Source organism: Chiloscyllium punctatum, chromosome 30, assembly GCF_047496795.1.
Source record: "Chiloscyllium punctatum isolate Juve2018m chromosome 30, sChiPun1.3, whole genome shotgun sequence".
Lineage (NCBI taxonomy): Eukaryota > Metazoa > Chordata > Chondrichthyes > Orectolobiformes > Hemiscylliidae > Chiloscyllium > Chiloscyllium punctatum.
Window position 1 is genome coordinate 18,531,698 of NC_092768.1, and position 11,411 is coordinate 18,543,108.

The following is an 11,411-nucleotide window of genomic DNA, read 5'->3' on the forward strand; positions in this document are numbered from 1 at the left end:
CTTCCCATTCATGTATCTACCTGGATACATCTTCAACCTAGGGTGTACCCTACAACTCTGCAGGAAGCTAGGGAAGTGATTGCTGGGCCTCTTACTGAGATATTTGTATCATTGATAGTCACAGGTGAGATGCTGGAAGACTGGAGGTTGGCTAACGTAGTGTCACTCTTTAAGAAGGGTAGTAAGGACAAGCTAGGGAACGATAGACCAGTGAGCCTGATGTCGGTGGTGGGCATGTTGTTGGAGGGAATTCTGAGGGACAGGATGTACATATATTTGGAAAGGCAAGGACTGATTAGGGATAGTCAACATGGATTTGCGTGTGGGAAATCATGTCTCACAAACATGATTGAGTTTTTTGAAGAAGTAACAAAGAGGATTGATGAGGGCATAGTGGTAGATGTGATCTATATGGACTTCAGTGAGGCGTTTGACAAGGTTCCCCAAGGGAGACTGATTAGCAAGGTCAAGGGTCACAGAATAAAGGGAGAACTAGGAATTTGGGACAGAACTGGTTCTAAAGTCGAAGATAGAGGGTGGTGGTGGGAAGTTGTTTTTCAAACTGGAGGCCTGTGACCAGTGGACTGCTACAAGGATCAGTGCTGGGTCCTCTACTTTTTTTCATTTACATAAATGATTTGAATGTGAGCATGAGAGATATAGTTAGTAAGTTTGCTTATGACACCAAAATTGGAGGTGTAGTGGACAGCAAAGAAGGTTACCTCAGACTACAACAGGATCTTGATCAGATGGGTCAATGGGCTGAAGCGGCAGATGGAGTTTAACTCAGATAAATGCGAGGTGCTGCATTTTGAAAGCAAATCTTAGCAGGACTTATACACTTGATGGTAAGGTCCTAGGGAGTGTTGCTGAACAAAGAGACCTTGGGGTGCAGGTTCATAGCTCCTTCAAAGAGGAGTCGCAGGCAGATAGGATAGTGAAGAAGGCATTTGGTATGCTTCCCTTTATTGGTCAGAGTATTGAATACAGGAGTTGGGAGGTCATGATGCGGCTGTACAGGACATTGGTTAGGTCACTGTTGGAATATTGCGTGCAATTCTGGTCTCCTTCCTATCGGAAAGATGTTGTGAAACCTGAAAGGGTTCAGAAAAGATTTACAAGGATTCAGAAAAGATTTACAAGGATGTTGCCAGTGTTGGAGGATTTGAACTATAGGGAGAGACTGAACAGGTTGGGGCTGTTTTCCCTGAAGCGTCGGAGGCTGAGGGGGTGAATTTAAAGAGGTTTATAAAATCATGAGGGGAGTCGATAGGATAAATAGGCCAACTCCTTTCCCTGGGGACATAGTTTAGGGTGAGAAGGTCAAAGATATAAAAGCAACCTCAGGGGCAAAGTTTTGACTTAGAGGATGGTACGTAAATGGAATGAGCTGCCAGGGGAAGTGGTGGAGGCTGGTACAATTGCAACACTTAAAAGGCATTTGGATGTGTATATGAATAGGAAGGATTGAGAGATATGGGCCGGGTGCTGGCAAGTAGGACTCGATTAGGATGGAGTATCAGGTTGGCATGGACGAGTTGGACCCAAAGGTCTGTTTCCATGCTGTCCATCTGTATGACTGAATAAGCGTGTGCAGCATGGCCAATTTGGGCCGAACAGGCTGCCACCATACTGTAAAGTTGTATGATTAGATGGCAGCATCCACCGTCTCCTTTTACCTGGAGCAGGTGGTGAAGAATCAGTGGACAGAGCTGAATATAATCTGTTGAATAAATTGTTGAAAGAGGCACTTTGAGCAATACTGGAATAGGCAGTAAATAGAGGGAAATGGAGCAAATGCGGACGCAGATTTGGTTATGTGAAGGGCTTGGTCCTCTTATGAAAAACTTTGAACACAGCGGATAAAATAAGACGTACGGCATTATCTGTCAATTTGGGTGAAACTGAATTGAACATCGGTGCGGGGGACATAGGGAGACGTATGAAGCGCAAGCGAGCCTCATCTACTGATAGATCTGCTTTTTGTTTGTAAATCAGGGGAGAGCGCGAACGCAGTCCCCCACTAACACAAATTTTGCAGTCGAGTATCCCGCATTTGGGGACATCGCAGGCGTCAGCACATCCGAAGTGCAATGGGATAGCCTCGTCCTGGGAGAACCTTTTTTTTATTTCAAAAATATACTTTATTCATAAATGATTTGATGGTCTGTACATTGGATCATGCCATACATATGTCCATATTTACAAACACAGATTCGACTTTATCCTTGTCCTTTACAATCCTGTGCATTTTTTCAATCTTGTATATATACATATATTTGGCTGAGGCATCAGCAGAGCCCAAAAAAACGTCTGTATGGGCCCCCTGTTCTTCTTTAGGCAGGCCGATCTTACACGGTGGTCTTTCCCCACCGCGCCTTGGCGGCAGCTGCCCCAAGCTTCAGCGCGTCCCTCAGCACATAGTCTTGGACCTTGGAATGTGCCAGTCTGCAACACTCGGTCGGGGTCAACTCCTTCAGCTGGAAGATCAACAGGTTTCGGACCGCCCAGAGAGCGTCCTTCACCGAGTTGATGATCCTCCAGGCGCAGTTAATGTTCGTCTCGGTGTGAGTCCCGGGGAACAGGCCGTAGAGCACGGAGTCCCGCGTCACGGCGCTGCTCGGGACGAACCTCGACAAGCACCACTGCATTCCTCTCCAGACTTCCTCTGCATAGGCACATTCCAGAAGGAGGTGTGTGACAGTCTCGTCCCCCCCGCAGCCACTTCGAGGGCAGCGTGCGGTGCGGCAGAGAGTCCGGGCGTGCATAAAGGATCTCACAGGCAGAGCCCTTCTCACCACCAGCCAAGCCACGTCTTGGTGCTTGTTGGAAAGTTCTGGCGATGAGGCATTCTGCCAAATGGCTTTGACAGTCTGCTCAGGGAACCGCTCGACAGGATCCGCCCTCTCCTGTTCCCGAAGGGTCTCAAGGACGCTACGTGCTGACCACTTCCTGATGGACTTGTGGTCAAAGGTGTTTTTCCTCATAAATTTCTCCACGAAGGACAGGTGATACGGAACGGTCCAACTACTCGGAGCGTTCCGCGGCAGCGAGGCCAGGCCCATCCTTCGCAACACCGGGGACAGGTAGAACCTCAGTACGTAGTGACACTTGGTGTTTGCGTACCGGGGATCCACGCACAGCTTGATGCAGCCACACACAAAGGTGGCCATCAGGGTGAGGGTGGCATTGGGCGTGTTTTTTCCCCCATTGCACCGGTCTTTGTACATTGAGTCTCTTCGGACCCGGTCCATCTTTGATCTCCAAATGAATTGGAAGATGGCCCGGGTGACTGCGGCGGCACAGGTCCTGGGGATAGGCCAGACCTGTGCCACATATAGCAATACTGAGAGGACCTCACACCTGATGACCAGGTTTTTTCCCGCGATGGAGAGCGACCGTTGCCCCCATCTGCCGAGTTTCTGTCTCATCTTTCTGATCCGCTCCTCCCAGGTCTTGGCGCACGCCCCAGCCCCCCCGAACCAAATACCCAGCACCTTCAGGTGGTCAGTCCTGACGGTGAAGGGGATAGAGGATTGGTCGGCCCAGTTCCCGAAGAGCATGGCCTCGCTCTTGCCTCGGTTTACCTTGGCCCCCGAGGCCCGTTCGAACTGGTCGCAGATGCACACGAGTCTGTGCACGGACAGCGGATCCGAGCAGAAAACAGCGACGTCATCCATGTACAGGGAGGCCTTAACCTGCAGGCCCCCGCTGCCAGGAATAGTCACCCCTCTCAGGCTCGCATCCTTCCTGATGGATTCGGCAAATGGCTCTATGCAACACACAAACAAGGCGGGTGAGAGGGGGCATCCCTGCCTGACTCCAGATCTTACAGGGAAGCTATCTGATTCCCACCCATTGATTGAGACTGCACTGACAATGTTGGTGTAGAGCAGTCTGATCCAATTTCCGATTCCCTCCCCAAAGCCCATTTTGGAGAGGACATCCCTCATATGTATGCGATATCCTGTCAAAGGCTTTCTCCTGGTCCAGGCTGATGAGGCAGGTGTCCACCCCCCTGTCCTGCACGTAGGCGATCGTATCCCTGAGGAGTGCGAGACTCTCAGAGATCTTCCTGCCCGGTACAGCACAGGTTTGGTCCGGGTGGATCACCGATCCCAGAGCAGACCTGACCCGGTTGGCGATGACCTTTGACAGGATTTTGTAGTCTGCATTTAACAGTGAGATCGGTCTCCAATTTCTAATTTCCTCCCTCTCCCCCTTCCGCTTGTAGACGAGGGTGATGATGCCTTTCCTCATGGATTCACTCATGGTACCTGCCCGGAGCATACTGACATACACCTCCAGCAGGTCCTGGCCGATCAAGTCCCAAAGAGCGGAATAAACCTCGACCGGTAAGCCGTCGCTTCCGGGAGTTTTATTCTTTTCGAAGGACTCGAGGGCCTTGGTCAGTTCATCCAGAGATAGCGGCTGGTCCAGCCTCTCTCGTGTTCCGTCATCTAGGACCTCCGTGATAGAGGACAGGAACGACTGGGAGGCCGCGCTGTCGGTCGGCTTCGAGTCATACAGGCTGGCGTAGAAGGATTTGCTGATCCTCATGACGTCAGCCTGAGATGACGTTACCGAGCCATCTTCTTTCTTCAGGCTGCTGAGCACGGAGCTCTCTTTGTGCACCTTCTGGAAGAAGAAACGTGAGCACGTCTCGTCCTGCTCCACCGAGCGGACCCTGGACCGGAAGATTATCCTGGAGGCCTCCGAGGCAAAGAGCGAGGCTTGCTGGCCCTTCACCTCCTTGAGGTCCTCCGTGACATCCACCCCCATCGTCTGCAGCAGGAGCAGGTTCTGCATACTTTCCTGGAGCTGGGACAGTTTTCCCCGCCTCTCTCTCGCCTCCTGGACACCTTTGAGGATAAAGAACCTCTTGATGTTCCCTTTTACCGTTTCCCACCAGTCCGCTGGAGACTCAAAGAGGGGCTTCACGGTTCTCCAACCTGCGTAATCCCTCTTGAGCTCTTCGATGTTTCCCGGGGTCAACAGCTTAGTGTTCAGTTTCCACGTTCCCTTGCCCGCCCGCTGTTCGTCCTGTAGGTGACAGTCGGCCAGCAGGAGGCAGTGGTCAGAGAAGAACACCGGCTTGACGTCGGTGGATCTGACCGAGAGCGTTCGGGACACAAACAGGTAATCTATCCTTGAGCGGATAGACCCGTCTGCCCGTGACCAGGTGTATCTACGCTGCGCTCCGTCTGCAGGGGCGCTGAAGACGTCGTGTAGCTTGGCGTCTTTGACCGTTTCCATCAGGGCCCTGGACGTAGCGTCCGGTTTACTGTCCCCCCCGCCGGATCGTCCATCTGCATCAATGATGCAGTTGAAGTCTCCGGCCAGAATGACCGGCCTGGACGTAGCCAGCAGCAGTGGAAGCTGTTGCAGGACGGCCAACCGTTCACTCTTACCCACTGGGGCGTACACGTTGATTAGTCTCACGGGAGCGTTTCTGTATTTAACATCCGCGACGAGGAGGCGCCCGCCCACCACCTCCTTAACCTCGGAGATGGTGAAGTTGCCTCCCCGCAACAGGATACCCAGGCCGGAGGCGCGGCTATCGTTGCCCCCCGACCACACTGACGGCCCGTGGGCCCACAAGCTCGACCATCTCCTGTAACTGCTGAGGTGCGGTATCCCACACTCCTGCAGAAACAGGATATCGGCTTTGACGTTGGCCAGGAAGGCCAGCGTTGAAACACATCGCGTAGCCGCTTTAATGCTACGTACATTTACGCTGGCAATTTTAAACCCCATTTTAACAGTTTGCGGGGTTACCAGTGTCCATTTTCTTCTGGTCTTGCTCCAGTGGGGTAGCTGCGTGCATCCCCGTGGTGACAGCAAACTGCTGGACCTTCCCAGGGCTGAGGTAGTTGTCCGGCTCCACGCTGGAGTCATTTCCCCGCTCTGGTGTCATCGTGTCGGACCCAGGGTCCTCATCGCCCCGTTCTCCATCTGACAGCAGGGCTGTCACTGGGACGCTGCTCCCAGTTCCCTGGAGCTGTGGGCCGGTGGGTACCCCTTGGTTCTCACCGGGTAGGGGGAGGCCTTCACCCATCCCCTCAGAGGGATCGTCTTTTCCTTCTTGGGCGGTGTTGCCCTCCTTTCTCCCCACGGCGCTCTGCCTCTTCCTCCGGAGGCGACCCTTCTTGCGCCCGTCCTCACCCTCGGAGGAGCTGCCTGTATCCTCCTCTTGGAGGTGTCTCTTCCCCCTTCGCTTGGTGGCTTTGGGGCCCTCGAGAGGTTTCCTTTTCCTGTTTTTAACGATAATCCACTGCTCTGCCTCCTTTGATCCCTCCTCTTCCATTTCCTCCGTCTGTCTTGCAGGAGCTTGGGTCGGCTGCTGCATCTCCCCGCTGTCTGCTGCCTGCTCCTCTACAACTTTCCCTTCCTTCTGGGTGCCTCCAGGTACCGTTCCTTTGCTGATTCGCGGTACCTCGTTAGACTTTGTTGGTCCGCGGCTCGTGTTGCCACCTCCGGCCATCTGTGCGTAGGTGGCGGCTCCTCGTCTTGGGCAGGCCTTGTACATGTGGCCCGCCTCTCCGCACAGGTTGCAGCTCTTTTCCTCCCGACAGTCCTTTGTCAAGTGACCCTCCTGTTTGCAGTTCCTGCAGATGGTCACTTTGCAATCCACCGCCACGTGTCCCGACTTCCCGCAGGTTCGGCACACTTTGGGCTGCCCTGCATATGTCAGGTAGCCTCTGCTCCCTCCGATTGCGAAGCTCGAGGGTGGGTGGAGGATGTTCCCACTGTCATCGGCCCTCAGAGTTACCCTGACCTGCCGCTTGGCTTCTCCCTCAACTTGGACGTACCTTCCCAGGAAGGTCAGGACATCAGCTGCTGGAACGTAGGGGTTGTACATATGGATTATAACAACCCGATTCCTCTGTGCAGGAAGCACACACAATGGGGTCGCCGACAAGTTGGAAAACAGCGGCTCCCCTTCCTTCTCCTTGAAGACCTTCAGGAGCTGTTCTCACTGCTTCACGCTTCTGAAGGTCACATCGAAGTAGCCTGCCTCAGGGAAATCCTGCAGGCAGTACACGTCCGCTGCTGCAAGGCCGCAACACGCGGGATACAGGGAGCCGTATGAAGCACAAGTGAGCCTCATCTACTGATAGATCTGTTTTTTGTTTGTAAATCAGGGGAGAGCGCGAACGCAGTCCCCCACTACCACAAATTTTGCAGTCGAGTATCCCGCATTTGGGGACATCGCAGGCGTCAGCACACCCGAAGTGCAATGGGATAGCCTCGTCCTGGGAGAACCACTTTTTTTTTTTTTTTTTTTATTTCAAAAATATACTTTATTCATAAATGATTTGATGGTCTGTACATTGGATCATGCCATACATATGTCCATATTTACAAACACAGATTCGACTTTATTCTTGTCCTTTACAATCCTGTGCATTTTTTCAATCTTGTATATATACATATATTTGGCTGAGGCATCAGCAGAGCCCAAAAAAACGTCTGTATGGGCCCCCTGTTATTCTTTCGGCAGGCCGATCTTACACGGTGGTCTTTCCCCACCGCGCCTTGGCGGCAGCTGCCCCAAGCTTCAGCGCGTCCCTCAACACGTAGTCTTGGACCTTGGAATGTGCCAGTCTGCAACACTCGGTCGGGGTCAACTCCTTCAGCTGGAAGATCAACAGGTTTCGGACCGCCCAGAGAGCGTCCTTCACCGAGTTGATGATCCTCCAGGCGCAGTTAATGTTCGTCTCGGTGTGAGTCCCGGGGAACAGGCCGTAGAGCACGGAGTCCCGCGTCACGGCGCTGCTCGGGACGAACCTCGACAAGCACCACTGCATTCCTCTCCAGACTTCCTCTGCATAGGCACATTCCAGAAGGAGGTGTGTGACAGTCTCGTCCCCCCCGCAGCCACTTCGAGGGCAGCGTGCGGTGCGGCAGAGAGTCCGGGCGTGCATAAAGGATCTCACAGGCAGAGCCCTTCTCACCACCAGCCAAGCCACGTCTTGGTGCTTGTTGGAAAGTTCTGGCGATGAGGCATTCTGCCAAATGGCTTTGACAGTCTGCTCAGGGAACCGCTCGACAGGATCCGCCCTCTCCTTTTCCCGAAGGGTCTCAAGGACGCTACGTGCTGACCACTTCCTGATGGACTTGTGGTCAAAGGTGTTTTTCCTCATAAATTTCTCCACGAAGGACAGGTGATACGGAACGGTCCAACTACTCGGAGCGTTCCGCGGCAGCGAGGCCAGGCCCATCCTTCGCAACACCGGGGACAGGTAGAACCTCAGTACGTAGTGACACTTGGTGTTTGCGTACCGGGGATCCACGCACAGCTTGATGCAGCCACACACAAAGGTGGCCATCAGGGTGAGGGTGGCATTGGGCGTGTTTTTTCCCCCATTGCACCGGTCTTTGTACATTGAGTCTCTTCGGACCCGGTCCATCTTTGATCTCCAAATGAATTGGAAGATGGCCCGGGTGACTGCGGCGGCACAGGTCCTGGGGATAGGCCAGACCTGTGCCACATATAGCAATACTGAGAGGACCTCACACCTGATGACCAGGTTTTTTCCCGCGATGGAGAGCGACCGTTGCCCCCATCTGCCTAGTTTCTGTCTCATCTTTCTGATCCGCTCCTCCCAGGTCTTGGCGCACGCCCCAGCCCCCCCGAACCAAATACCCAGCACCTTCAGGTGGTCAGTCCTGACGGTGAAGGGGATAGAGGATTGGTCGGCCCAGTTCCCGAAGAGCATGGCCTCGCTCTTGCCTCGGTTTACCTTGGCCCCCGAGGCCCGTTCGAACTGGTCGCAGATGCACACGAGTCTGTGCACGGACAGCGGATCCGAGCAGAAAACAGCGACGTCATCCATGTACAGGGAGGCCTTAACCTGCAGGCCCCCGCTGCCAGGAATAGTCACCCCTCTCAGGCTCGCATCCTTCCTGATGGATTCGGCAAATGGCTCTATGCAACACACAAACAAGGCGGGTGAGAGGGGGCATCCCTGCCTGACTCCAGATCTTACAGGGAAGCTATCTGATTCCCACCCATTGATTGAGACTGCACTGACAATGTTGGTGTAGAGCAGTCTGATCCAATTTCCGATTCCCTCCCCAAAGCCCATTTTGGAGAGGACATCCCTCATATATGTATGCGATATCCTGTCAAAGGCTTTCTCCTGGTCCAGGCTGATGAGGCAGGTGTCCACCCCCCTGTCCTGCACGTAGGCGATCGTATCCCTGAGGAGTGCGAGACTCTCAGAGATCTTCCTGCCCGGTACAGCACAGGTTTGGTCCGGGTGGATCACCGATCCCAGAGCAGACCTGACCCGGTTGGCGATGACCTTTGACAGGATTTTGTAGTCTGCATTTAACAGTGAGATCGGTCTCCAATTTCTAATTTCCTCCCTCTCCCCCTTCCGCTTGTAGACGAGGGTGATGATGCCTTTCCTCATGGATTCACTCATGGTACCTGCCCGGAGCATACTGACATACACCTCCAGCAGGTCCTGGCCGATCAAGTCCCAAAGAGCGGAATAAACCTCGACCGGTAAGCCGTCGCTTCCGGGAGTTTTATTCTTTTCGAAGGACTCGAGGGCCTTGGTCAGTTCATCCAGAGATAGCGGCTGGTCCAGCCTCTCTCGTGTTCCGTCATCTAGGACCTCCGTGATAGAGGACAGGAACGACTGGGAGGCCGCGCTGTCGGTCGGCTTCGAGTCATACAGGCTGGCGTAGAAGGATTTGCTGATCCTCATGACGTCAGCCTGAGATGACGTTACCGAGCCATCTTCTTTCTTCAGGCTGCTGAGCACGGAGCTCTCTTTGCGCACCTTCTGGAAGAAGAAACGTGAGCACGTCTCGTCCTGCTCCACCGAGCGGACCCTGGACCGGAAGATTATCCTGGAGGCCTCCGAGGCAAAGAGCGAGGCTTGCTGGCCCTTCACCTCCTTGAGGTCCTCCGTGACATCCACCCCCATCGTCTGCAGCAGGAGCAGGTTCTGCATACTTTCCTGGAGCTGGGACAGTTTTCCCCGCCTCTCTCTCGCCTCCTGGACACCTTTGAGGATAAAGAACCTCTTGATGTTCCCTTTTACCGTTTCCCACCAGTCCGCTGGAGACTCAAAGAGGGGCTTCACGGTTCTCCAACCTGCGTAATCCCTCTTGAGCTCTTCGATGTTTCCCGGGGTCAACAGCTTAGTGTTCAGTTTCCACGTTCCCTTGCCCGCCCGCTGTTCGTCCTGTAGGTGACAGTCGGCCAGCAGGAGGCAGTGGTCAGAGAAGAACACCGGCTTGACGTCGGTGGATCTGACCGAGAGCGTTCGGGACACAAACAGGTAATCTATCCTTGAGCGGATAGACCCGTCTGCCCGTGACCAGGTGTATCTACGCTGCGCTCCGTCTGCAGGGGCGCTGAAGACGTCGTGTAGCTTGGCGTCTTTGACCGTTTCCATCAGGGCCCTGGACGTAGCGTCCGGTTTACTGTCCCCCCCGCCGGATCGTCCATCAGCATCAATGATGCAGTTGAAGTCTCCGGCCAGAATGACCGGCCTGGACGTAGCCAGCAGCAGTGGAAGCTGTTGCAGGACGGCCAACCGTTCACTCTTACCCACTGGGGCGTACACGTTGATTAGTCTCACGGGAGCGTTTCTGTATTTAACATCCGCGACGAGGAGGCGCCCGCCCACCACCTCCTTAACCTCGGAGATGGTGAAGTTGCCTCCCCGCAACAGGATACCCAGGCCGGAGGCGCGGCTATCGTTGCCCCCCGACCACACTGACGGCCCGTGGGCCCACAAGCTCGACCATCTCCTGTAACTGCTGAGGTGCGGTATCCCACACTCCTGCAGAAACAGGACATCGGCTTTGACGTTGGCCAGGAAGGCCAGCGTTGAAACACATCGCGTAGCCGCTTTAATGCTACGTACATTTACGCTGGCAATTTTAAACCCCATTTTAACAGTTTGCGGGGTTACCAGTGTCCATTTTCTTCTGGTCTTGCTCCAGTGGGGTAGCTGCGTGCATCCCCGTGGTGACAGCAAACTGCTGGACCTTCCCAGGGCTGAGGTAGTTGTCCGGCTCCACGCTGGAGTCATTTCCCCGCTCTGGTGTCATCGTGTCGGACCCAGGGTCCTCATCGCCCCGTTCTCCATCTGACAGCAGGGCTGTCACTGGGACGCTGCTCCCAGTTCCCTGGAGCTGTGGGCCGGTGGGTACCCCTTGGTTCTCACCGGGTAGGGGGAGGCCTTCACCCATCCCCTCAGAGGGATCGTCTTTTCCTCCTTGGGCGGTGTTGCCCTCCTTTCTCCCCACGGCGCTCTGCCTCTTCCTCCGGAGGCGACCCTTCTTGCGCCCGTCCTCACCCTCGGAGGAGCTGCCTGTATCCTCCTCTTGGAGGTGTCTCTTCCCCCTTCGCTTGGTGGCTTTGGGGCCCTCGAGAGGTTTCC

The 11,411-nt window shown here is 54.4% G+C and overlaps 1 non-coding gene and 1 pseudogene across 1 annotated transcript; both read right to left on the reverse strand.

The window, feature by feature from the left end:
* Window positions 1–1,995: 1,995 nt before the first annotated feature.
* Window positions 1,996–2,158, reverse strand: LOC140455811 (U1 spliceosomal RNA). Its single transcript, XR_011953057.1, has one exon. It is a non-coding gene; the product is annotated as a U1 spliceosomal RNA (small nuclear RNA).
* Window positions 2,159–7,142: 4,984 nt separating this feature from the next.
* Window positions 7,143–7,280, reverse strand: LOC140455806 (U1 spliceosomal RNA; annotated as a pseudogene).
* Between the last annotated feature and the right edge of the window lie 4,131 nt (window positions 7,281–11,411).